At 44.1% G+C, this 27,346-nt stretch overlaps 1 pseudogene; it reads left to right on the forward strand.

Moving 5' to 3' along the window:
* The window catches only part of LOC149278080 (uncharacterized), a 59,591-nt pseudogene that overhangs the window by 17,783 nt on the left and 14,462 nt on the right, over positions 1–27,346 (forward strand).

A 27,346-nucleotide genomic window follows, 5' to 3' on the forward strand; every position in this document is an offset into this window, starting at 1 on the left:
ATGTTTAATAGAATATTTTTGCAACATTCCTTTTTCTGACTATCTGCTTCCAGTGATTCCCTTAAGTCCCCCTCCAATCTCTTCTTTGTTAACTCCTATAAATAAGGATACAATTGTTCCATGGATTTAGGGGCATAAGTAGTACGGTCATGCTTGGGTTACTAGCAGAAACTCTCTTAATTTAATCTCTAATAAGGAGGGGTTAATGAGGGCTAAATCATGGCTAACACCCTCCTCTCTTAACGCTGATTTTCAGTCTTATCTGTCACTGTGCTTCTTTACAGAAAAATATTTGAGTCATGAGAGAATCCACACAGGAAAGAAGTCACATAAATGCCAGCATTGTGGGAGACATTTTGCTTACAAGTCAATCCTTGTCATGCATCGAAGGGTCCATACAGGAGAGAAGCCATACAAATGCCAGCATTGTGGGAAATGTTTTTCTCAGAAGTCAGACCTAGTGAAACATCAGAGAGTCCACACAGGAGAGAAGCCATACAAATGCCAGCATTGTGGGAAATGTTTTTCTCTGAAGTCACACCTAGTGATTCATCAGAGAGTCCACACAGCAGAGAAGCCACACAAATGCCAGCATTGTGGGAAATGTTTTTCTCAGAAGTCACACTTAGTGATACATCAAAGAGTCCACACTGGAGAGAAGCCATACAAATGCCAGCATTGTGGGAAATGTTTTTCTTCAAAGACTCTCCTAGTGACACATCAGAGAGTTCACACAGGAGAGAAGCCATACAAATGCCAGCATTGTGGGAAATGCTTTTACTTGAAGTCAAACCTAGTGAAACATCAGAGAGTCCACACCGGAGAGAAGCCATACAAATGCCAGCGTTGTGGTAAATGTTTTCCTCGGAGGTCACACCTAGTGATACATCAGAGAGTCCACACAGGAGAGAAGCCATACAAATGCCAGCATTGTGGGAAATGCTTTTACTTGAAGTCAAACCTAGTGAGACATCAGAGAGTCCACACAGGAGAGAAGCCATACAAATGCCAGCATTGTGGGAAATGTTTTTCTATGAAGTCACACCTAGTGATACATCAGAGAGTCCACACAGGAGAGAAGCCATACAAATGCCAGCATTGTGAGAAATGTTTTACTTCGAAGTCAAACCTAGTGACACATCAGAGAGTCCACACAGGAGCGAAGCCACACAAATCTCAGCAGTAAACTCACATTATTTTTGTCAGTAAGGAATATAAAATATTTTCAATCCAACGGTGCTAAGAAAAGGCCCTTGTGATTTTGTTTGTAAGGTTTCTCTGTCCATATGTCTGTTTGTTTTAAAGTTGTATGTTGTTAAGTTTAGGTTTTATTTGCTAATAGTATAGATAGTTGCTATGGGTTGTCTATTTGGCTGGGGATTGTGGGTCATGGTATAGGTTTGCTAGATGAGGGGCTGGGATTTGTTGCAGCTGTCTAGAATATTTATGGGAATGATAGCTTTTGCATTGTGTGGGATGTTGGCTGAAGAAAGTCGGAGGCTGGTATTAACAGAAAGGGCTAGTTCCTAGGGATGGCAAAGGGGGCTTGTTACCTGTGGGGCATAGACTGTAGAAATTTGAGGGGGGAGCTAGGCTTGGAAGAGGGAGCAGTTTTAGGTGTTTGGGGTTTTAATGTATTGTTTGCTTGGAATGGGCAGTTCTGGCTTAACCACTGAATTTTTGACTCTGTGTTCTCAATAAAGTTCTTTACTATTTCAACACACTGGACTCTTAAATGCACAGAAGTTGTGAATTTGTGCTAAACTGACCCTTTATTCCCTCCTCAGTTTTCTGTTCCATTCCCAGCCATAAGAACAGCAGAGGCAAACACACACAAACACAAACATAGAAGATACACAGAGAGAGCTTCATTTCCAAAGCAGAGCCTTCCTTTCCTGCCTTTTCCTCCTGAGTCCAGCTCTGCACCTTGGGCTCGCCTGGAGTCTCCTCAAAGGAAGAAAGAAGGGAAGAAAGGGGAGACTGCTGAATCCCCAGCGCATACCTTCCTTTCCCGCAAAGGCCACCAGTGGAATAAGCAGCAGCAGCAGAGAGGCCCTTGCAAATCCTGCGCATGTTGAGGAGGGGCCTCGAGGGGGATGTTGAGGTCGCCCAGAACCAAAAGCCTAGGTGACTCCAGCAGCATCTCAGAGACCAGTTGTGTCAGCTCCGCTAGGGAGTCTGTTAAGGAACGGGGTGGACATTAAACCAACAGAATCCCTAGACTTCGCCTAGTCTTTAAGCTGAGGCAAATACATTTGATGTGGTCGATCATATGGATAGGTATCCTGCTCAAGGCAAGATTGTCTTTATGGACCAAAGCAATGTCCCCTTACCTGCTCACTGACGGAGAACCCGGCTGGTAAGGCCTGATCCCAGGTGGCTGAGCTATCATCACGCAGCCAGGTCTCCATGAAACAAGCCAGGTCAGCCTCTTCGTCCAGTAGGAGATACTAGACTATCTGCGTTGTATTTTTGACTGACCTGGCATTACACATGGTTGGTTTGGTATGCTCTCCAGCCCTTTTGGGATAGAAGGGTGAATGGAAGGGGAGAGAGATATCTGTTAGGGTCCTAATTGCAGCCCATCTTGCAACACAAAAGGCAGTACTTTGAAAAAGGAATAGCTTTTATTGAAGAAGAAGTAATGGAAGTGACTTTTTTGTCAGGAATTAAAGAAGGTATAAACATATCCCTTTTATAACCATATGCATCCACCTCACTCCATTTACCAATGAAGCTAATTAATCGGGTAGCCCTTTCCCGCACAGCGTTCTCCCGCCCTTTTAGGTGCAGTGTCCTCCCATCCGGGATTCTGGCAGCTTTCCTAAAAGCAATGAAGCTCTCATGTGCCTTTTCTCAACCACTGCACCTCTGGCCTTGGACCACAGAACTCAGCCACACAACGGTTTTAATTTGCATTATGGCTTAGCAATATATATAGCTATCTATAATATAAAACCCTATCAATCTCCACATAATATGATACCACATGAAAATATAATATGCCTAAACCCATAGCAACATAATATAATATAAAAATATCCATAACTCTCTATGTTTCCCCTCCTTTTCCAGAGACCAGTCTTTTAAACTCAAGCCTCTGTTAGAAGAGTGATTCCCACACATTCCAATCCTAGCAAAGAAGCACATTCTTTAGCCATGATCTCTCTACCTCTTTCTAGTATCTTCTATTAAAGCACATATTAAAACATATTATTTTAACCCACCATAAATCCCATCTATCTTATCTCTAACCTAAACCTAAACCTATAACCCTTATGACATGAATCCCTAAATGAATAGATGCATAAATAAAGGTATTCATGACATAATGTGACCTCAGGCTGGTGCTCCTTACCTGAATGAGACTGGCCCTTTGCGACCTCAGGCTGATGCTCCTTGCCTGCAGCAATGAGATGGGATCATTGTGAATTTAGGCTAATACTGCTTATCTGAAGGTTTGAGATGTGACCATTGGAACCTGAGGCTGATGCTGCTTGCCTGAAACACTGAGACTGGCCCATTGTGATCTCAGCCTGAGTTTCCTTGGCTGAAGCATTGAGAGGGTACTATTGTGACTTCAGGGTGGTGCTCTTTACCTGAAAGATTTAGACTGACCCATTGCAACCTCAGGCTGATGCTCCTTGCCTGAATGATTGAGATGGGAGAATTGTCACTTCAAACTGGTGGTGTGTCCCTGAAGGATTGAGACTGGCCCATTGTGTGTCAGAGTTCTGTCATAAAGGGTAAAAATATTAGGGTTTGGTTATTAAAGTAGGAGTTATAGTTGCAGTCCATAGTATGCAGTGTAGAGTGATGGATTATAGAAAGCCCGTAATGGAAAATGATAGAAAGACAGATGGAGTGGCTTTTAGATGAAGGAGGCGTTTGGAGAGGGGCTGGGGTTGCAGCTGTAGATGGTTATCAAGGAGGAGTGAAGCTGGCTTGGGAAGACCGCTCTTCAAGGGGAGGCTGTCTGGGAGAAGGGAAGGGAAGTATACACAACCTTGGTATCTATGCAACCTCCGCTTGTGTTGCTTTAGCTTGGGAATTGGGGGCTGGCTTAGGGAGGGATTGAGCAAGTACCTTTGGACTTCAGACTTTGCAAAAAGGTGTTAATGGGTGTTTCTGCCTGGATTCATCAATAAAGCTTCTTTTGTTTCAAATGAGTTTTATTTTCTGAGCACAGGACTGACTCCAGATCTCACTGTTTGCAAAGTCTCACAGTTTTACCTCCAATGGAGACCCAGGAACAAGAAGAGTTCTTGGGGAACCCAGTGGTTCTGGAGATCCCGGTGGTGGAGGAGCAGGTGCCTTCTTCAGAGGAACTAGGGCCAAGCCCAAGACTGGGAAACCTTATGAAGCTCACACCATCCAGGCCACCACTGGAGGAATTGGGTTTCCGGCCCCAGACTGGGGAAAAGAAGGCCGTCGGGGGGCAGAGTGACAGCCTGGGACCTGGCAGTGGGGGAGTCGCTTGATAGCCGCCCCAGGACAGAAGAACCCCAGGTAGACGTTTATCGAATGGAGGAAGACATAAAGGAATTAAAGGACCTTATGAAGTGGTTGGTGTCGAAATTAAAGATATGGAGGAGGAAGATGTCAGAGGTGAACCGAGGGCAGCTGATGCTCATTGCCTGAAGCACTGAGGCTGTCCCATTGTGATTTCCAAATCCTTCACCATTTTAGTTGCCCTCCTTTGGGTGTCCTCCAGTTTCTCAACATCCTTTTGAATTGTGGGGCCCAGAACTGGACACAGTATTCCATGTGGGGCCTGACCAGAGCAGAATAGAGTAGTACTATTACTTCCCTTGATCTAGGCTCTATACTTCTATTGATGCAGCCTAAAATCGCATTGGCCTTCTTAGCTGCCACATCGCACTGTTGACTCATGTTCAACTTGTGGTCTGCTTGGACTCCTAGATCCCTTTCACACATAGTTTCATTCATCAAGGTGTCCCCCATAATCCTATATCTGTGCATTTCATTTTTCTGCCCTTAATGCAGTACCTTACATTTCTCCATGTTAATTTTCATTTTGTTAGCTTTGACCCAGCTTTCTAGTCTATTCAGGTCCTTTTGAATTTTGATCCTGTCCTTTGGGGTATTAGCTACTCCTCCTAATTTGGTGTCATCTGCAAATTTGATAAGTATGCCCCCAATTCTGTCATCCAAATAATTGATATAGATGTTGAATAGCACTGGGCCCAGGAAAGGACCCCACTGGACACAGCACTGGTCACTTCTATCCAGGATGAAAAGGAGTCATTGCTGAGCAACCTTTCGGTTCGGCTGGTCAACCAATTACAATTCCATGTAACAGTTACCTTGTCTAGCTTGTTTCATGTTTTTGTTTTATATACCGTTTAATTTGGTTAATTGCTATTAGTGAATTGCCAAGAGTGGCCACCAGATGGCGCTCCAGGATAGAAGTTGGTGAGAAGCCCAAGGAGGCTGCAGTGCCCTGAGTATCCACAAGAGGGCGGCGTTGTATTAGGAATGTTCTTTATGGATAAAACCGAAGTCTATGGGGACTAATGTGATTTTCCCATTGGCTCCCCATTCCTGAGGGAGCGTGGCCTCCTTCCAATTACCTGGACCTTCCTCTGCTCCCATTGGCTGCCTATTCCCCCCCCCCCCTGGTTGCCCTGAAAGCGAAAGGACCACCGGAAGAAAGTGGGGGGAATTGCAGCGCTGCATCATGGGAAATTTGCAACTGGGGGGGTTTGCGGTGTTGAAACAGAGCAGAAGCAAAGCTGCATTCCACACCAGACCAATTCGGAGTGGAATCAGAGTGAGCTTGGAAGCAATTTCTGAGCATTCGCTTGTTACGGATTTCACCAAAATGAGGGGTCACTTTGGAACCACTGCGGAAGCCCCATGGAAGGAGCCCCATAGAAAGGAATCCTGTGTGATGACACATTTTCGCGTGGATTCGCATCGTTTGACCTGCAGTGGCTTCGGATCTGAGCTGCAAAGAGCTGCAAAAACCTCCGTGTGATAAACACAGTCTTTCAGATTTCAGAAAACTCCGTGGTTTGGGGAATAAGAAGCTAATTATCATAATTGTTGTTGAAATTCAATGCCCCAATAATATGGAAGTCACAGTCTGTCAAAGTTTACATGAACTGTGTGAAATGTGGTTTTCGTTTTGCTGTTGTCTGTCCTGAATTTCCCATCTCCACTAAATGACCCCAAGATCAAGCAAGAAGAGAGAAGGAGAAAACTGTGTCTCCTTCCACTTTCTCAACCCCATTTAGAAATGTATGAACCTCTTTCATGGCCATTCTTAGAGACAGTTTGGCTCCTTAAAAAACACAAGGCTTGTAATCTTTCACAGAAGACATATTATTTGGGAGGCAGTTCAAGAAAAATCCTATGAGGAAGGTGCCCTCAATTTCTTTTCTAGGCATAGAGGCTGCTGGGCTTTTTCATCCACAGTTTTATGGTGGAGGTGGCCTATGACAAACCTCCTTTGAACACAGACCAATGAAGAACTGCCTTCAACTTGACCACTAGCGATCCTGCTAAAAGTTTACATGATGAAGAGAGTTCTGCCTGATAGATCCTATGATGCTTCTCCTTAGTTTCACTTAATTTGCTGAGGTAAAATTGTATTTATTTGTTAGACTGTTCTTATACTTAAAACAAAAATCTTCTCCAGACAAAGGACTTGGAAAGAAGAAAGGTCCCTCCACAAAATTGTCTGGCCTTAAGATGAATGAGAAAGGCATCATGCGAAATGAAGAAGAGACGGCGATTGTGAACCAGACAATTCTTTCTGACCCAGAGGAAGGAGCCAAGTGAGTCTGAGACACTTTTATGCAAGAGGTTCTTGGCCTTAGGAGAAAAGCCGCAATATGGAAAAGGGGCACCAGCTCATCTTTCTACTCTTTGTTCAAATGGACAGGTTTTCTCTGACCTACGGAGCCAAAGCAGCCCATTTGGATGTTGAATGCGGATTGGAGGATGACTCACATTTGCCGCTGGGATCTTACTGACATGGCTACAGGAACATGGATCTCACAGAATCAGAGGACGACCTGGAACTAACTGACAAGGTACAGAAGAAGCCTATGCGCTTTCCATGTGTTTTAGAGTTTGGCAGCGTGTTCGCATCTGGCTGTCTTGCAAAGAGAGTTAGTTTTTCCTTCCCACTGAGAATTTATCCTTAAAGTAACGGAGGTCAGGGCAGGAGAACATTAAATCCACCCAAACTTTTTACTGAACTCTCTTCCCTCCAATAAATTCAATGCTTCAGACAGTCACGATTAAAACCAACGTTATGTCATTTAGGTATATTTTCATGTTTAAAATATTTTGTAGTAGTTTTCCCTTAGGGCTTGGGAAGCTGTGTATTTTATCCTCCTTTTCCAACTTAACTCCCATTCTTCCATCTCAATATTGTGTCCTAGATTTCTTGGCCATTGAATCATGTTTTCTTTAACCACTTCAGATTCCATCTCATGTTTTAACAGGATTTTATACAATCTCACAAGTGGACCTTTCCCGATAGCAAGCACATTTCCTAGTATTTCTGTACTAATTATTTCTATTCCATATGTTTTCATATCCAACAAAAACCTCTCTCTTATTTGCCTGAAAATAAGCCAATTACATTGTTTACCTTCTTCTCTTATTTCCTCTAATGTTTTAAATTTAATCATATTGCCTTGCTTATTTATCAAATCATTGTATTATTATTATTGTTGTTGTTGTTGTTGTGCTTCTCCAAACAGATCAAAGCAGCTAACAGTAAACACATCAGTAAAATACTGTAGCAACTTACCATCGTTGCTTCCAAAACCCTCCCAATTCCTTCCATCCAGAATAAAATACAATTAAATCTTAAGCAATTATTAAAACAATTATTAAAAATAGAGCAGGCATTTAGAGCAGTTGTTGAACAATTTATTAAATTAGTAGGAGATTGCTGTAATGTTAATCTGGAAAGCTCTGCTGGAAGATATACATCTTGATCGCCTTTTTAAAACCTTCACGACTGGTGATATATCAGATCTCTTCCGGAGGCTATTCCATAAACTGGGAGCAACAGAAGAGAAAGTCTTCTGGGTAACTGCATGGAGCCTTGTTATTGCTGGCTGCAGTAAGCTTTTACAAGAGGACCTCAGTGTGTGGGGCAGATTATATGGGAGAAGGCAATCCTGTAAATAAGCTGGACACAAGCCATGAAGGTTATAACCAAGATCTTGTACTGTCCCCAGAAATTAATGGGCAGCCAGTGAAGAGATGTTAGAATAAGTGTGATGTGGTCACCTCTAGATTTTCCAGTGACCTCTCTGCTGCCATATTTTGGATTAGTTGAAGTTTCCGGACTTGATACAAGGGTAGCCCTATGTAGAGCACATTACAGAAGTCAAGACATGAGGTTACCGGCGCATGCACCATAGTTTGTAGGTCTTCGGGTTCCAGGAAGGGACGCAGTTGGCGTATCAACTGAAGCTGATAACAGGCACTCTTGGCCATCACATCTATCTGATCTGACAACTGGATAGATAGATCCAGGAGCACCCCCAAACTGCAAACACAGTCCTTTAGGGGAAGTGTGACTCCATCCAGGACCAGTTGACAGACCTCCATACCCAGATTAGGACCTCCAACAACACGCACCTCCGTTTTATCTGGATTCAGTTTCAATCTCTTTTTCCTCATCCAGCCCATTGCTGCCTCAAGACATTCATTCAGAGGGGAGATGCCTTCTTTAGTTGACACTGAGATATCTCTGGATGTCATGAGCATACAGATAGCACCCACCCCATGCCTCCAGATGAACTCTCTTGGCGGTTTCATGTAGATGTTGAATAGCATTGGGGATAGGATGGCGCCCTGAGGAACGCCGGATTTAAGCTCCCTTTTAGAGTAGCAACTGTCCCCAAGCATCTCCATCTGGAATCTGCTTGAGAAATAGGACCGGAACCATTGCAATGCATTGCCCCAATCCCCAATTCCCTCAGACGTTCCAGAAGGATGCCATGGTCAATAGTATCAAAAGCCACTGAGAGGTCCAAAAGCATCAATAGGGTCACACTTCTCCTGTCGATACTCAAGCGGAGATCATCTAAAGTGAGCATAGCAATCTTGACTTCATATCCCATCCTGAAGCCAATTTGAAAAGGGTCTAGATAATCTAATTCTTTCAAGACCACTTGGACTTGAAGAGCAACTGCCCTCTCAATCACCTTGTTTAGAAATGGAAGATGGGGGACCAGTCTGTAATTGTTCATGTCCAAGGGATCTAGGGAGGGCTTTTTCAGAAGCGGCCGTACCACCGCTTCTTTTAAGCAAGATGGAAAATAGCCCTCCCTAAGAGATGCATCTATGATATAGCTCAGGAGAGTCCTAAGTGCATCTCCTCCTTGGAGGACCAGCCATGAAGGGCAAGGGTCGAGGGGGCAAGTTGTCTTCTTCACACTTCCAAGGAGCTTGTCCCCATCCTCAGTGCTCACAGATTCAAATTGATCCAGTATGATCTTACTCACAAAGTCACTGGACACCTGACCTATAGCCTCTACAATTTGAATCAAATGTTTTTACTGTTTTCCTGTTTTTATACTATCATTGTTTAATCCAGTTTTTGTATTGGGATCGGGGCATAGGGATTGATTTCTCTTGGATTTTATTGTAACATCGATGTATTTTATTGTTGTAACCTGTCCTGTTTCTCCATGATCGGGAGGCCTAGAAATAAATCTATTATCATCATCATCATCATCATCATCATCATCATCATCATCATCTTATGCTGGCATCGTAGAAGTTGGTTCTTCTGTGAGAGATTTTATCTGCGAAATGATCATTCAAAGCATCACACTGAGCTGTGGTAGGCTCTAACAATGCGTTCTGGGAGGTGGGTTTCTGGATCAGGTCCCAGATGCTCCCCTCCCCACTTCAGCAGTCCCTTTATGCTTCTCTTCCCTTGGCACTTTCCCTCCTTACCTCCTTCTCATCCTTTAACCTACATCCCTTCAAGGGGGTCCAAGGCCCTTGCAGCATTTTCCCAGAACCAGGAGGGGGGTAATCTTTCTGGGGCTCAGGGTCTTTCTGCTGGTCCTCCTTTGCAGGGTTGTTGTGAAGGAAAATCCAGATCCTGTGGGCCAATAAGCCTAGTTCTCAGGTTGCCAGGAGGGTGTCCCTCTCCCCAGAAGGGTCTTTGGGTTCCTCCGTCTGCCTTCTCTTGGCGGTGTCCTAAATTGGGGCTCTTCTCTCCCTCCCAGACAGAGCCCCCTCCCCGAGACCCCAGGGAAAACTCCTCCCACCCGAAAAATGTTGTTTCCAATGCTATCCTGTGTGATGCTCTTTATTTGGCACAAAATATTCTCCAAATGAGGCATCAGAATGGGGGGGGGGGTCTTTCCTCTTCCCCACTTTCCAGGAGGGAGAAGGCTCCCCAAAGCCCTTTTTACATTTGGATCCTGATCCCCTCCATGGCCATGTCTTTCTCCAAGGGTCCCTCCTGATGTCTTTTCTCATAATAACCCCCCAAGTACCTGGGCCCAAGGAATCCCCCGAGGAGGAGGCAGGAAAGGAAAGAGGGAGAGGAGGCCTGGCAGGCCCACTTCCTTTGAGGAAGAAGAGGGGCTTCCTTCCTTCTTATAACCCCCAGGGTCCCCAGAAGACCTTCCAGCCATTCCTCTAAACCAGTGATGGAGAACCTTTTACAGACCGAGTGCCCAAACTGCAACCCGGACCCCACTTATTTATTGCAAAGTGCCACGTTCCTCTGGCTTTCTAGTAAGAAACTCTGTCAAACTCTGTGCTAGGTCGATAGCATGTGTGCCCACAGAGAGGGCTCTGAGTGCCACCTCTGGCACACGTGCCATAGGTTCACCATCACTGCTCTAAACGAACGAGGGTTGTCCCCCATTTCCATCCCTCAGAACAGACTGTGAGGGCAGCAATGCTTCAGGTAGGAGATTGCGCATGCACACATACATCCAAAGGCCCCTTCTAATCATGCATACAGATCACCATGGCTTTACTGCTGCTGTTGTTTATCCCACTGGCGGCCTTTGAGGGAAGGAAAGGAGTGCACCGGGATTTCAGCAGCCTCCCCTTCCTTCCTTCCTTCCTTCCTTCCTTCCTTCCTTCCCTCCCTCCCTCCCTCCTTCCTTCCTTCCTTCTTTTGAGGAGATTTTGAAGAGGCCACAATGGAGCCCAGGAAAGGCAGGAAAGGAAAGCTCTGCTTTGGAAATTGTCTCTCTGTGTATACTGTATATACACACATAGATAGATAGATAGATAGATAGATAGATAGATAGATAGATGATAGATAGAGATAGATAGATGTGTGTTTGTCTCTGCTGTTCTTATGGCTGGGAATGGAGCTGAGGACTGAGGAGCGAAGAAAGGGTCAGTTTTGTGCAAATTCACAACTTCTACGCATCAAAGAGTCCAGTGTGTTGAAATAGCAAAGAACTCTATTGAAAACACATAGTCAGAAAATCAGTATTTAAGCCAGAACTGCCCTCCCCAAGCCAAAGAATATATTGAAACCCCAAAACCTAAAACTCCACCTTCTACCAAACCTAGACCCCCACCTACAATTCCCACCATCTATCCCCACTATTACCCAGCCCCACTTTGCCATCCTTCTCACACGCACAATCTCTCCCTGCCAAAGACATTCCAAGAAGCTAGATCCCTTTCTGTTACTACCAGTCCCCAACTTTCTTCAGCCAACATCCCACAAATTCCGAATGCGATCATTGCTATTCTAGCTAGCTGCAACAAATCCTAGCCCCCCCATCTAAACTAACCTAAACCACAACCCATAATCCCCAGCCAAATTTATAACCCAAAGCAATTATCTATATTATAGAAATTAAAACCTAAACTTAAAACATAAATTTCAAACATAAAAAGACATATTGACAGAAAAACCTTACAAATAAAATCATAAGGGCCTTTTCTTAGCACCGCTGGATTGAAAAAAATATTTTTGTATTCCTTCTTTACAAAAAAAATGTTTGTTCACTGCTTAGATTTGTGTTGCTTCTCTCCTATGTTGCTTCTCTGGTGATTGAATAGGCCTGACCTCTGAGAAAAGCATTTTCCACACTATGGCATTTCTATGGCTTCTTTCCTGTGTGGACTCTCTGATGTCTCACTAGGTTTGACTTACAATAAAAACATTTCCCACAATGCTGGCATTTGTATGGCTTCTCTCCTGTGTGGACTCTCTGATGTCTCACTTGGACTGACTTAGAAGAAAAACCTTTCCCACAATGCTGGCATTTGTACAGCTTCTCTCCTGTGTGAACTCTCTGATGTGTCATTAGGACTGACTTCGGAGAAAAACATTTCCCACAATGCTGGCATTTGTATGGCTTCTCTCCTGTGTGGACTCTCTGATGTGTCACTAGGATTGACTTCCGAGAAAAACCTTTCCCACAATGCTGGCATTTGTACGGCTTCTCTCCTGTGTGGATCCTGTGATGTTCCAAAAGGTGTGACATCTGAGAAAAACCTTTCCCACAATGCTGGCATTTGTATGGCTTCTCTCCTGTGTGGACTCTCTGATGTCTCACTAAGAGTGACTTCGCAGAAAAACGTTTTCCACAATGCTGGCATTTATGTGACTTCTCTCCTCTTTGGACACTCTCTTGACTCAAAAGTTCTTCTGTAAAGAAGGACAATGACAGATAAGTGAAAATCAGAGTTAAGAGAGGAGGGTGTTACCCCCAGATTTAGCCCCCATTTACCCTTCCCTATTTGACAGTAAATTAATAAAGTTGGTGTGAGTGACCCGAGCATGATCCTGTTCCAGATACCCTAAATTGATGGAAGTCGGAGAGGAGAGCTTGCAAATATTTGTATTATTTTGCAACTCAAGACAAAGAACCTCCAAGGACTTGAATGAAATCTACTGTGTCTGTGACTTATTTTTATGTGTGGAAAGTGGTCTGTGTATTGCCAATACCTATATCTAGATATTTGCTTCCATACTCTGCCATGTTATTGTTGACCTGCATCTGGGAGAGTCACTCTCAGATTGTAGTGTACATTGGATTGTGAACGCGATCAAAATTCAGAGCCAACAAGGACCTGAGAGGCATTGTGGTAATCCCTTTTGTCTGAGGTATTTGCATCAAACACCCACTGCATTCAATTCGTGTTCACGCCATTCTTTCCCCACCCAGGAAATATTCTAAAGAGATATAAACCTTCCTGAACCCTCAGTTTCTGCCCAAGCACCAATTTCAGTATAAATGTCAGGCCCAACTTGCTGTTCTTCAGTGTCAGTCCAGTTACAGACAGACACTCTGTTTGTTTTCTTGGCTAAGCACCTCAATGCACTCACCAATCCCAATTGTCGCAGGAACTACTGACCTCTCCCCATTCCAAATCCTCAACAATTGGAATAAAGCTCTAGATAGGTAATAGATTCCTTTAACATCTATTCACCACTCCCACCTTTGTTACCGAGATCTTGAACACTTATATATATAGTATGTGTGTCTGTGTATTTTCCTTTCCCCCTAAATGAAACACAAAAACCTATTTCAAATGCCTCTGACATACTGTTTGATTCAGGACCTGCTAGAGCTGGGCTGGATCCAGAGGTCACTGTTGCCCCAGTAAAACTATCTCGTTCTATTGAGCTAAGTACCAAATTCCCCTAAAAGCATAGCACTTGCGGGTGTCCTCCCCAGTCTCCAGCATTTTGGGTAACAAAGGGCCTCTTGAATCAATCATGGAGCTAAGCAAGCTCAGGATGGAAAAGAAACATTAGACAAAAAGCAAGTTTTGTGTTCCCCCTTTCCTCCCTTCATAGATATTACTCATAACTGACCATAGAATCGTAGAGTTGGAAGAGACCACAAGGACCATTCAGTCCAACCCCTTGCCATGCAGGAACTCTCAATCAAAGCATCCCTGAAAGATGGCAATCCAGTCTCTGTTTAAAGACCTCCAAGGAGGGAGACTCCACTACACTCCGAGGAAGGATTGTGTTCCACTATCAAATAGTCCTTACTGTCAGAAAGTTGATTTGATTCTATAATTTTAAAGTGGAAACAAAGCACTCTGACAGTGAATTATGAAAGGGCCCTCAGTCTTCAAAGGAAGGTCAATGGATTCAGGTTCCTTACCCACAAAGGCCACATTATCATAATTCTCCATCATCACAGAACTGTACAGAAGTTTCTGCTTCTTTGTCAACAGTTTCCATTCGTCCACAGTGAAATATACCGCCACATCCGCAAAGGTCACCTGCAATAGAAAATAGCCCTCATCCAGAGAGTGACTAAGCAAAAGGAGAGGAAAGCACATGGTTCATCCCAAATATTATTTAATCACTTTAGAATTCAGTCCAGGAAATAAACTTTACATTCTGCAAGCAAGCAAAGAGCTACAGCCTTTGAGATCCAGTTTGTCTCTAATCTTTCAATATAATATACAATATGAAAAACAATATAATTTAGCCCATTTCTGGAATATTATTGATTGATTAGGATACTGACTATCCCAACATATATAGTACATTGAGGAAAGCAAGACATATGTGGACAAACCACACCAGAAGGGGAACAAGATGGCTAAAGTTGTTAACGATGAAGCTCACACAAACAAGGAAGGGTGCAACAATTTGCTTTTGCCTCCGACTCCTGGCAAGGGCAAGACCCTGCCCCCATCTCTCCTCCCCTCTCCCCGCTTTTGAATTGATGGGATGCACATGTCTTTTGAACTTGGAACACATTTTGCAGCAACTGAACTGACCTGAGGAGAAGGGGGAAAGTGGGAGGAGGAGAGAGAAATAGGACATTTTCAAAGCCCCTGGAAAAATGAGGGGACTGAGGATTAAGCAGGACTCTGTCTGACAAACTGGGACAGTATGTTCTCCGCTTGCTTTCATGAGCTGGCCCAGCAGTGACACAGATGAAACTAATAGTCAGGATGGCAGCTTACCAAAGAGTTGAACCTTGGCAGCCTCTTCCTCTTGGAGCCCAACTCCCTCCGCTTGGCCTCTGTGTCAGCCATCAGGTGGGCAGGGGGATCCTAGCACCTCTGCACTTGGGTCACTTCCAGCAAAAGATATCCCAAAGCAGTGTAGAAGGAAGCTGAGGTGAAGTTCCTGAGAAAAGAGACTAGGGTTAGGCTGAATTTGGGACTTTATTCCTGCAAAGTATGGCCTCACTCTCTCAGCTGCAACCCTTCCATGCAATCCTGCACTGAAACATTCAAACAAAGGTCCTCTTCCAGCTCCAGGAATAAAGGCCTGCCTTCAGTACAAAGGCCCTGATTCCTGCAGCCCCAGAAAGGCCTCTCCTTCAGTCCTTTATGGCCGGAGCTTCCCGGGTAAGAGGCCGTCTCCTCAGCTGTATAGAAGGGTTGCTCTGAGTGCAAAGGAGGACAAGGTCCACAGGGCTGAGGGAGGGAAGGCAATGGGGTAAGGTCAGTGCCAATGGCCATGGAGGGCATAAGGTGACAATGCCTAGGAAACTCATCTGAGTCCCAGCCCTAGCAATGAGAGGCAGGAGTGAGTCCAGGGGGCTGAGAGGGTCTCCTTTCCCAAAGGGGGACACAAGGACCGGTGGACCCTCCCCAGCTAGGGCCCAAAGGGAGGGTCTCTTTCCCCACCTCTCTCTCCCAGCCCCCAAAGCCCAGCCTCCCCACTGGTCCTGAATCCCCTGCCTCCCCTTCCTCAGACCCCCACAGGCAGGCCTGCCTGCCTGCCTGCCTGCCTGCCTGCCTGCCTGCCTGCCTGCCTGCCTGCCTGCCTGCCTGCCTGCCTGCCTGCCTGCCTGCCTTCCTTCCTTCCTTCCTTCCTTCCTTCCTTCCTTCCTTCCTTCCTTCCTTCCTTCCTTTTCTCCCGTCAAAATGGAGGGCCAGAGGCACAAAGGGACACACTGCCTTCCTTTTGGCCCAAGGAGCCTGGCTTCCTTCTCTCTCTGGAGCCTCAGGAGAGAAAGAGAAGCCTCTGTTCAACTGAGGCCTCAGAGAAGGTTCTGGAACATTATTCCCCACAGTCACAAGCAGCACAAAATGGCCGCCGGAACACAAGACAGTTACCAGAATACAAAATGGCTGCCTCTTCCTCAGCGCTTGGCTGTTGTCAGTTTCAGGCCTTCAGGGGAGAAAGAGACTGAGGGGAAGATGGAAGGAGGTCCTGGAGGGAGGGGGCCTTGGGAGATAGAGAGCCTTCCTGAGATATTCAGGGTTTTTTGGCCTCAGAAAGGATTTCAGGCAAAGAGAGGTTCTAAAGTAATCAAAAAACACCTGGGATAGGTATCAGGAAATCTAAGCTAGAAGACATGCTATGGTCAAAGAAAGGTGTCATAATATATGCACTTTATAAAAGTATATTAAAGTATTACACTGAAGTTGGAATTGTAAAGGTTAACATGGGCACAAGGTTTCGGTAGATCATGCGATTTAAAACAATGGGAAGATATGTGGTCCCAAAAAATAAATTATACCTTGTGTCAAGAAATAAAGGAAAAATACTATAAAATGTGTTACCGCTAGTATTTGACACTGGAAAAAAATTGTAAAATATATGGGAACACCAGTAATAAACGCTGGAAGTGTCCCAGGAAGAGGGGAACCTTATACCATTTGTGGTGGAAGTGCAGGAAAGCAGCAAAATATTAGTCCAAAATCCATAGAATAATTAAGAAGACATTAGAGATTGAATTGGAAAATAAGCCTGAGATATTTTTGTTTAACATGATAGATGACGATTTGGAAAGAAAATATGGATGTGTGTTATTTTATATGATTTCAACAGCCAGAATTGCATATGTGAAGTCTTGGAACAATAAGAAAGTCCCGGACACTGAGGAGTGGTTGAGAAAGCTGTTTGAGGGACTGGAGCTACACAAATTAACAAGGAAGTTAGAGATGGAAAGTCGTACAGATTTTTGGAGGTATGGGAAAAAGTAATAGTTAATTGGAAAGGAAATGGGGTCAACTGACCACTGAATTACTCATGGTTTGAAAGATATGTAGCTTATTATAACGAAAGAAAGGGGACCCAGAAAATAGAGTTAGTTTTTGCTTAGAAAATATATCGTGCTTTTATGAAGGAAAAAAAATTACAATGTTGGTTTAAATAATAATAATACAGTTTATTATTTGGAATAGTTGGAATAGACCACATGGCAAATGGCCATGGAGGGCAGAAGGTGACAATGCCTAGGAAACTCCTCTGAGTCACAGCCATAGTAACTCCTGGTAGTAAATAGTCCAGGGGCTGAGGGATTCTCCTTTCCCAAAGTGAGGTAGTAAGGACCGTATCCCATGGGACTGTGGGCCCCATGACCTCTTAGCAAATCTATGGGAGACGCTGCCTCAAAGTGCATTGGAGGAGTCTCTGGCTGGATGGCCATGTCTTTGGAGGACTTGTAGGGCAGAATGGGGCTGACTGTTTGGCCCTTGGGGCTCCCTTCCAGCCCTAGGAGCCTATGAAGCCTACCTTACAAGGCTGTTGTGGGAGTTAATCACAAGACAATTACTACACAAGAATGGCCACCTTTTAGCAGTTTACAATAAAAGAATATCCATACAATACAATAAAAACTTGTTTCATGATCTCCCAAACCTTAACCCTAACCCTCCCATCCAAAATAAAATACCATTAAATTATTGGACAGTTATTGAAAGTTTTTAAAAACAGGGATAGTAGTCATAGCCCAATGTTTGTGAATAATAATAAGAATAAGGCTTGTATTAAAACTATCCTCCCCATTTCTGATCCCTTTTAAAACTCATGTTCCCCAGAAGGAGCAGAGCTGTGTTAGAAAACCCTGTTAGAAAAGACACACAAAAGACACACAAAGAGACACACTTCCTTCCTTCCTTTTGGCCCAAGGAGCCTGGCCTCCTTCTCTCTCTGGAGCCTCAGGAGAGAAAGAGAGGCCTCTGTTCAACTGAGGCCTCAGAGAAGGTTCTGGAACAATATTCCCCACAGTCACAAGCAGCACAAAATGGCCTCCGGAGCACTAAATGGCTGCCTCTGCCTCAGTGCTTGGCAGTTCTGGCCTTTTGGGAACCCAAAATGGAGGACAAAAGGGCCCCAAGGTCGGAAGGGACCCCAAACAGGATTTCCAAACCTTAACACCACCTAAAATGCCAAACCAAAAAACATTCCCAGAGTTCCATAGCACTGTGCCATGGCCATGACAGTGGGGCAGAACAAGAATGCCCAGCGATGGTGGCATTAATGATGATTAAGGTGGCAGCTCCATACCTCCCCCAGACCTGATAATATCATCATCGTCGTCGTCGTCGTCGTCGTCGTCATCATCATCATCATCATCATCATCATCATCATCTTTGCTACAGCATGGGAGCCACCATTAAAAGCATTGAAATCCCTTTTGGGGAGTCCTCTCTCCCACCTTCAGAGAGAGAGGGCCTTGCCTAGAAGGGCTGCTGGGCCTCCTTCCTCCCCTCCTTAATGGCAGTGACTAAAGAAAAGCAGCAGCAGTAGAACCAAGCCAGGCCCAGCCAGACCTCAGGGCAGCAGTAAAGCCTAGTAGTTCCAGGCCTTGTCTCTCTGCTGTTGATTCACTCCTCCCCCCCCCTCTCTCTCTCCTTCCTGTCTGTCTGTCTATCTCTTTCTCCCTCTAAAACTCTGCTGTTCTCCCTTCCGCACGCAGAGCTAAATAGAGAAGCAGAAGCTCCGCCTCTTTTGAGGCTGGCCAATGGGGGCAGAGGACCTGGAAGACCCCGCCCCCTGCCACATACTCATATTTTGTGTTCCAGCAGCCATTTTGTGTTCTTATGGCCATTTTGTGCTGCTTGTGACTGTGGGGAATAATGTTCCAGAACCTTCTCTGAGGCCTCAGTTGAACAGAGGCTTCTCTTTCTCTCCTGAGGCTCCAGAGTCAGAAGGAGGCCAGGCTCCTTGGGCCAAAAGGAAGGAAGTGTGTCTCTTTGTGTGTCTTTTGTGTCTCTTTTCTTCTTCTTTTTTTAATATAAATTTTATTAAACATTCTAAAAGAAAAAAAGTACAATACAATCTTATTCACATTAATTAAAATACATTCCACTACATCCTATAAGATATTTTTCTTCAGTTCTTAATAAAGTTGTTTACTTCCTAGATTACTGACTTCTCTCATTTGTTCTTTATTATCTTAATTATTTCAACTGGACTCTACAAAAACCCTTTTCCCCTATTAAATCCTATATAAAAAAGAAATATCTTATTCAAACATCCTAATACATTAGCGTTTTCTACTTTTCCCTTTTATTATTAGCTTATCCATCCTTAAATATTTCCACTCTTACTTATGACTTGCACACCTTTTTCTACACAGTTTCTATACGTTCTACGTTCTAAAAGTCAATAGTATTGGTTTTACATTTCCACTGCTATTAATTCTTTTTCTTATCTTTCTATTCTAGTAGACATTTTATCCTCTTTCACACTAATCAGATATGACTTCCAAATATCCCATTCATCATTAAATTCTTCCATATCTTTGTCATTAACCAAATGTGTCAGTTTATCCATCTCAAACAAATCCAACATTTTCCATCTCCATTCTTCTACTCCAGGACTTTCCTCTTTCTTCCAATTCTTCGCGGATATAGTTCTAGCTGCGGCCAAAGCGTACAATAATACTTTTTCGTGTATTTCTTTACCGTATTCCTTGATGTCAAATATATTTAAGAGGTAAAATTTAACGGTCGGTCTTCCCTTTAATCCAAATTTTTTTCCATTTCGATATGTATCTTTTTCCAAAATTGTTTCGCTGTCGGACAATTCCACCAAATATGTAAATAGCTACCTGTCTCTTTGTTACATTTCCAACACAAATTTTTATTTTTAAAAACATTTTTGCCAATCTAAGTGGGGTAAGGTACCACCGATACATGGACTTAGATATGTTTTCTTTTACGTCAACACTTATCATATTTTTGATTTTTCCCCTCCAAAGATTTTCCCATTCATCCAATTGTATTGTTTCATTTATATCTTTGGCCCATTTAATCATGAATTCTTTTACTGTTTCAGATTCTAATTCATATTCCAATATTAATTTATATATATATTTGAATTTGTTTTTTGGGTTCTTTTATAATCTTTTCGGTTCTTTTATAATCTTTTCTAGATTTAGATCACCCTCCCCAATTCCTTCCTCTTTTGTATCCACTAGAAAGCGTTCCTGGATTTGTCTGTAGGCAAACCAGTTACTAATAATATCCTCATCTTGTAATTCCTCCGGTGTTTTCATAATCCTATTTCCCTCAACCATTTTAGTAATATCATTGTAAGTCACTCAATCATCCTTTTTATATTGCTCCCTCCCAAACATAGCCTCGTTTATTGATGCCCATAAGGGGATTTAGGACACCAATTTTTCTTAAAGTTTTGCCAGATCCGTAATAAAGATTTTCTGATAATACGATTATTAAAATTTTTATCTAATTTTATTTCGTCATAGATTAAGTATCCATGTAAGCCAAATTTTAATTCGAATTTTTCTAAATTTAAATTTCTTTTATTTTCTAACCTTACCCAATCCAGAATCCAATCTAAAGAGCATTCCTGGTAGTACCATTTTAAACTTGGAAGTGCCATTCCCCCCCTATTCACCGAATCATACAATATTTTCATTTTAATTCTGGGCTTTTTCCCATTCCAAATAAATTTAGATAGATCTCTCTCCCATTGTTTGAATGGGACATCACTAATTATAATAGGGAGGCTTTGAAAGAGGAAAATCATTTTGGGGAGTACATTCATCTTAAAGAAGATCCTAATGATCAGGGCTGTGATCTTTCATGGTTCTTTTACAGACAATTAAGAGAGCTCTTCCTAATAGATAAAAAACAATCCGGTATTGCCAAATCAGAATCTGACCTAGAACAAGAAATAATGTTGAATAAAGATGCCTTATTAGCAAGACTTTATAATTGTATTCTTAAAAAATCTATACAGAAGAGAATGTTATTAGAGAAACTATGATCAGATGGTGTCAAAACATTGGTTTTGCAAGTGAATTAGACCATTGGGAATACACTTGGAAAAAAAGATTGAACTATACTTTTTGGGGGGGACAAGCCTCCTCTTAGAAGCCAAAGCCCAATGTTTGTGAAGAAGAAGAATAAGGCTTGTATTAAAACTCTCCTCCCCATTTCTGGTCCCTTTTAAAACCCATGTTCCCCAGAAAGAGCAGAGCTGTGTAATAAGAAAACCCTCTCAGAAAAGACACACAAAGAGACACACTTCCTTCCCTTTGGCCCAAGGAGCCTGGCCTCCTTCTGACTCTGGAGCCTCAGGAGAGAAAGAGAAGCCTCTGTTCAACTGAGTAACCAGAGAAGGTTCTGGAACATTATTCCCCAAAGTCACAATCAGCACAAAATGGCCTCCAGAACACAAAATGTGAGTCTGGGGCAGTGGGCGGGGTCTTCCAGCTGCTCTGCCCCCATTGGCCAGCATCAAGAAGAGGCGGAGCTTCTGCTTCTCTATTTAGCTCTGTATGCGTAAGAATGAGAAAGGAGCAGAGCTTTAGAGGGAGAAGGAAAGAGACAGACAGGAAGGAGAAAGAGTGAGTGGAGCGAGAGCAGAGAGAGAAGGCCTGGAACCACTAGGCTTCACTGCTGCCCTGAGGTCTGGCTGGGTCTGGCTTGGTTCTACTGCTGCTGCTTTCCTTTGGCCACTGCCATTAAGGAGGGGAGGAAGGAGGTCCAGCAGTCCTTCTAGGCAAGGCCCACTCTCTCTGAAGGTGGGAGACTGGGACTCCCCAAAAGGGATATCAATGCTTTTAATGGTGGCTCTCATGCTGTAGCAAAGATGAGGATGATGATGATGATGATTATATCAGGCCTAGGGGGGAGGACAGAGCTGCTGCCAGACCTTAATCATCATCAATGCCACCTTCCTGTGCCTTCTTGCTTTGCACCACTGTAATGGCCATGGCTCAGTGCTATGGAACTCTGGGAATGTTCTTTTGGTTTGGCATTTTAGGTGTTGTTAAGGTTTGGAAATCCTGTTTGAGGACCCTTCTGACTTTGGGGCCCTTTCACCCTCCATTTTGGGTTCCCAGAAGGCCTCAAACTGCCATCTGCCAAGCGCTGAGGGACAGGCAGCCATTTTGTCTTCTGGCGGCCATTTTGTGCTGCTTGTGACTGGGGACTAATGTTCCAGAACCTTCTCTGAGCCTCAGTTGAACAGAGGCTCCTCTTTCTTTCCTGAGGCTCCAGAGAGAGAAGGAGGCCAGGCTCCTTGGGCCAAAAGGAAGGAAGTGTGTCTCTTTGTGGGTCTTTTGTGTGTCTTTTCTGAGAGGGTTTTCTTATTACACAGCTGTGCTCCTTCTGGGGAACATGGGCTTTAAAAGGAATCAGAAATGGGGAGGATAGCTTTAACACAAGCCTTATTCTTCTTCTTCACAAACATTGGGCTTTGGCTTCTAAGAGGAGGCTTGTCCCCAAAAAAGGCCAAAAGGATCTCCTTTAGGAAGTTTTAAAAGTCTCCCCAGTTTCCTTATTAAGAGATTTTAACTCATGAAGGAAGTTGACAAACCAGACAATCTCATATTAACAAGAATGAAACAAACTAATATAGAAACAAACAACAAAAATAAGGACTAGACAAAAAAAGTGCTTATTTTTTAAAAGTAAAACCATTATTAAGAGGGTAAAAACCAGACTTGGGTACTTCTACCCTTTTACAACCAGCTCAGGCTGTATCTGCACTGCAGAAATATTCAAGTTCGAAACTGTGTTAACTCTCCTGGCTCCATTCTGTGGAATCCTGGGATTTGTAGTTTGTTGCAGCACCAGAGATCCAGAGCCACCCAAGGCAAAGCTCTCCAGGGCTCTCCTGGCCCTCCTTTGCTTGCGAATACTGACTATCTCAGGGAGTCTCTATATTAGAGCATCAGGAAAACCTTTAGGTATTGTAGTAATAATAATAATACTTTTATTTATATCCCGCTTTTCTGTTACAAGACAATCAAAGGAGCTCACAACATATTAAAATCCAAATTTACAAAATTATGTCCCAAATTCCCCCCTTAAAACAGGATTAAACATGTACAATTAAAATATCTATTAAAAACACAATAAAAATATAACAAGGAGAGAGCGGTGGGCTAATCCATGATGCGGGGGGCAGTCATTCTGTGGCCAGGCACTTTATTCAGGAAAGGCCTGCCGGAAGAGATCTGTCTTGACAGCTTTTTTAAAGCTGTCTAAGCTGGCAATTTGACGGATCTCATCTGGCAGACCGTTCCATAGTTTGGGAGCAATTGCAGAGAAGGCCCTCTGGGAGGTAGCAGTTAGTCTGGGTTTTAAAGGCTGCAATAGATTCCTCCCAGAGGACCTGAGGGTGCAGTGGGGCTGATTACATGGAAGCAGGCCATCCCTCAAATAGGTTGGGCCCAAGCCATGTAGGGCTTTAAAGGTTATAACCAACACCTTGTACTGTGCCCGGAAACTAATAGGCAGCCAGTGAAGAGATTTTAAGATATGTGTTATTCGGACACTCCTAGTTTTTCCGGCGACCAGCCTGGCTGCCACATTTTGCACTAGTTGAAGTTTCCGGACTAGACACAAGGGTAGCCCCATGTAGAGCGCATTACAGAAATCAAGTCATGAAGTTACCAGTGAATGTACAACAGTTTCCAGGTCCTTTACTTCCAGGAAAGGGCGCAGCTGGCGTGTCAGCCAAAGCTGATAATAGGCGCTCCTAATTGTCGCATTCACCTGATTTCTCATGTGAAACGATGGGTGTAGGAGCACCCCCAGACTGCAAACACAGTCCTTTGTGGAGAGCATGACCCCATCTAGGACTGGAGGTTGCAACCCTGTACCTGGTTTGGGGGCCCCTACTGTAAGTACCTCCGTTTTGTCTGGATTCAGCCTGAGTTTGTTTTTCTGCATCCAGCCCATTACCGCTTCAAGACATTGATTGAGGGGAGAAATGCCATCTGTTGTCATTTCTCAAGACATGGAGAAATATATTTGGTGTCATCAGCATACTGATAACACCCTGCCCCATGTCTGCAAATGATTTCCCCCAGCAGCTTCATATAAATGTTGAATAGCATCGGAGACAGTATGGTGCCTTGAGGGACGCCATATTTAAGATCCGTTTTCAAGGAGCGACTGTCCCTGAGCATCACCCTCGAATCTACCCGAGAGGAAGGACTGGAACCACTGGAGTGCAGTGCCACCAATTCCTAACTCTCCCAGGTGTTCCAAGAGGATGTCGTGATCAATTGTATCGAAGGCTGCTGAGAGGTCTAGAAGCACCAACAGGGTCACACTTCCTCTGTCAATGGCTAGACAAAGACTGTCAGCCAGAGCAACCATGGCAGTCTCCACCCCATATCCCGTCCTGAAGCCGGTTTGAAATGGGTCTAGATAATCGGTTTCATCCAAGATGACTTGGAGTTGAAAGGCGACAGCCCTCTCAATCACCTTGCTCAAAAATGGCAGATGGGATACAGGCCTGTAGTTCTTCATATCCAGGGGGTCCAGGGAAGGTTTTTTCAGGAGCGGTCTGATAACTGCCTCCTTTAAGCAAGGTGGAACACAACCTTCCCTAAAGGATGCATTGATGACATTTCTAAGAAATGCCATCAAGGCATCACCCCCCTGGACGGCAAGCCATGACGGGCAGGGATCAAGGGAACATGTCATCTTCTTCACATTTCCAAGGATCTTGTCCACATCATCGGTAGTCACAAGCTCAAACCGATCCAGTTTAAGCTCAACAATGGGTTCACTGGACACCTCATCAGTCGATTCTGCTGCAATCCCAGCATCCAGGTTGGCTCTTATCTGAGAGATTTTATCTGCGAAGTAGTTGTTAAAAACATCACATCAGGCCGTTGTTGGGTTAAGCAAAAGGTTCTGCACAGGTGGAACCTGTGTCAGTTCCCTTACTACCCTAAACAGCTCTGCTGGACGGGACTCTGCAGATGCAATACGTGTAGAGGAGAAAGATCTCTGTGCTGCCTGTATTGCCTCTCGATAGGAATGAAGGAATTTCCTATGACGAGTTCTGTCAGATAGGAGTCGAGTGTCACGCCAGTCGCACTCTAGTCGTTGTCCAACCCGCTTCATTTTCCTGAGATCTTCAGTATACCATGATTTATGATTAGCAGCGGGTTGGAAAGGACGCTTGGGAGCAATTGTGTCGATGGCCCTGGCGATATCGGTGTTCTAGGTATTAACCAGAGCATCGACAGAATCACTGGCATTACCAACCAAGGAACCCTCTAAGGCTTTCTAGAATCCAATTGGTTCCATTAACCTTCGAGGACGGACCATTCTAATGGGTCCTCCACCCCCGACGGGGCAGACTGTGGCTCTTAGTTCAGCCTTGACCAGGAAATGATCCATCCACGACAGTGCAGTGGTACAAGTTACCTCCACCCACGGATATTCCTGCTCCGTACTGAAGACCGCATCAAGGGTATGACCTGCGCAGTGTGTTGGCCTGGAAACCAATTGGGATAGGCCCATGCCTGTCATGGAATCCATGAACTCCTGAGCCACACCTGTTAAACTGGTCTCGAGTGGGATGTTGAAGTCACCCAGAATTATAAGTCTGGGCGACTCCAACAACAACTCCGAGACCAGCTGTGTCAACTCGGATAGGGAGTCTGTTAGACAACGGGGTGGACGGTACACTAACAGAATCCCTATACTATCCTTGGTTTTCAGGCTGAGGTTGTTAAGGTTGGGAAATCCTGTTTGGGGTCAGTTCTGACTTTAGGGACCTTACATCCTCCATTATGGGTTTCCTGAAGGCCTCAAACTGCCAACTGTGATGCGCTAAGGTTGAGGTGGCCATTTTGTGTTCTGGCAGCCATTTTGTGGTCCAGCGGCCATTTTGAGACTGGCCCATTGTGATCTCAGGCTGATGCTCCTTGCCTGAAGGATTTAGATGGGACTGTTGTCACTTCAAACTGGTGCTCCATACCTGAAGGAATGAGACCGGCCCATTACCTCAGGCTGATGCTCGTTGTCTGAGAGATTGAGATTGGCCCATTGTGATCTCATACTCAAGCTCCTTGCCTTAAAGATTTAGATAGGACTATTATGAGTTGAGGCTGGTGCTCTTTACCTGAAGGATTGAGACTGTCCCATTGTGAATTCAGCCTGAAGCACCTTCTCTGAAGGATGGAGAATGGTCCATTGTGACCTAAGGCTGATGCTCCTACCCTCATGCATTGAGTCTGCCCATTTTGATTTCAGGCTGATGCATCTTGCCTGAAGCATTGAGACTGTCCCATTGTAATCTCAGAATCAGAGAATTAGAGAATCATAGAGTTGAAAGAGTCCACTGGGGCCATCCAGTCCCCCCTGTCATGGAGGGACTCTCAATCAAAGCATAGTGAGAGACGGCCATCCAGCCTCTATTTAAAAACCTCCAAGGAAGGAGACTCCAATACACTCTGAGGAAGGAGTGTGTTCCAATGTCCCTCCTAATGTTGAGGTGGAATCTCTTTTCCTGGAGCTTGCATCCATTCCTCCAGTTCTTGTTCTCTGGAGCAGCAGAAAACAAGCTTGCTCCCTGCACAATATGGCATCCCTTCAAATATTTAAACAGGGCTGTCATATCACCTCTTAACCTTCACTTCTCCAGGCTAAACATCCACAGTTCCCTAAGTCGTTCCTCATAGGATATGGTTTTTTGAATTGTGGGGCCCAGAACTGAACACAGTATTCCAGGTGGGGCCTGACCAGAGTAGAATAGAGTAGGACTATTACTTCCCTTCATCTAGACACTATACTTATATTGATGCAGGCTAAAATTGCATGTGCCTTGTTAGCTGCTGCATCACACTGTTGACTCATGTTCAACTTGTGGTCTACTTAGACTCCTAGATCTTTTTCACACATAGTTTCATTCACCCAGGTGTGCCCCATATTATATCTGTGCATTTCATTTTTCCACCCTTAATGTAGTACGTTACATTTCTCCCTGTTGAATTTCATTTTGTTTGTTTTGGCCCAGCTTTCTAGTCTATTCAGGTCATTTTGAATTTTGATCCTGTTTTTTGGGGTATTAGCTATTCCTAATTTGGTGTCATCTGCAAATTTGATAAGTATGACCCCAGTTCTGTCATCCAAGTCATTGATGAAAATGTTGAATAGCACTGGGCCCTGGACAGAGCCCCACTGGACACCCCACTGGTCACTTCTCTCCAGGATGAAAAGGAGCCACTGTTGAATATCCTTTGGGTTTGGCCGGCCAACCAATTACAAATCCATGTAACAGTTTCCTTGTCCAGCTTGTTTCATGTTTTTGTTTTATATACTGTTTAATTTGGTTAACTGCTACTAAGAGACATAGCTATGAGATCCTATGATATGGGGTGCCCTATAAAGCTTTTAATAAATGAAGAGGTATTGC

Source organism: Sceloporus occidentalis, unplaced genomic scaffold (assembly GCF_023333645.1).
Source record: "Sceloporus occidentalis isolate IW3139 unplaced genomic scaffold, rSceOcc1.0.p SCAF_202, whole genome shotgun sequence".
NCBI classification, from domain to species: domain Eukaryota; kingdom Metazoa; phylum Chordata; class Lepidosauria; order Squamata; family Phrynosomatidae; genus Sceloporus; species Sceloporus occidentalis.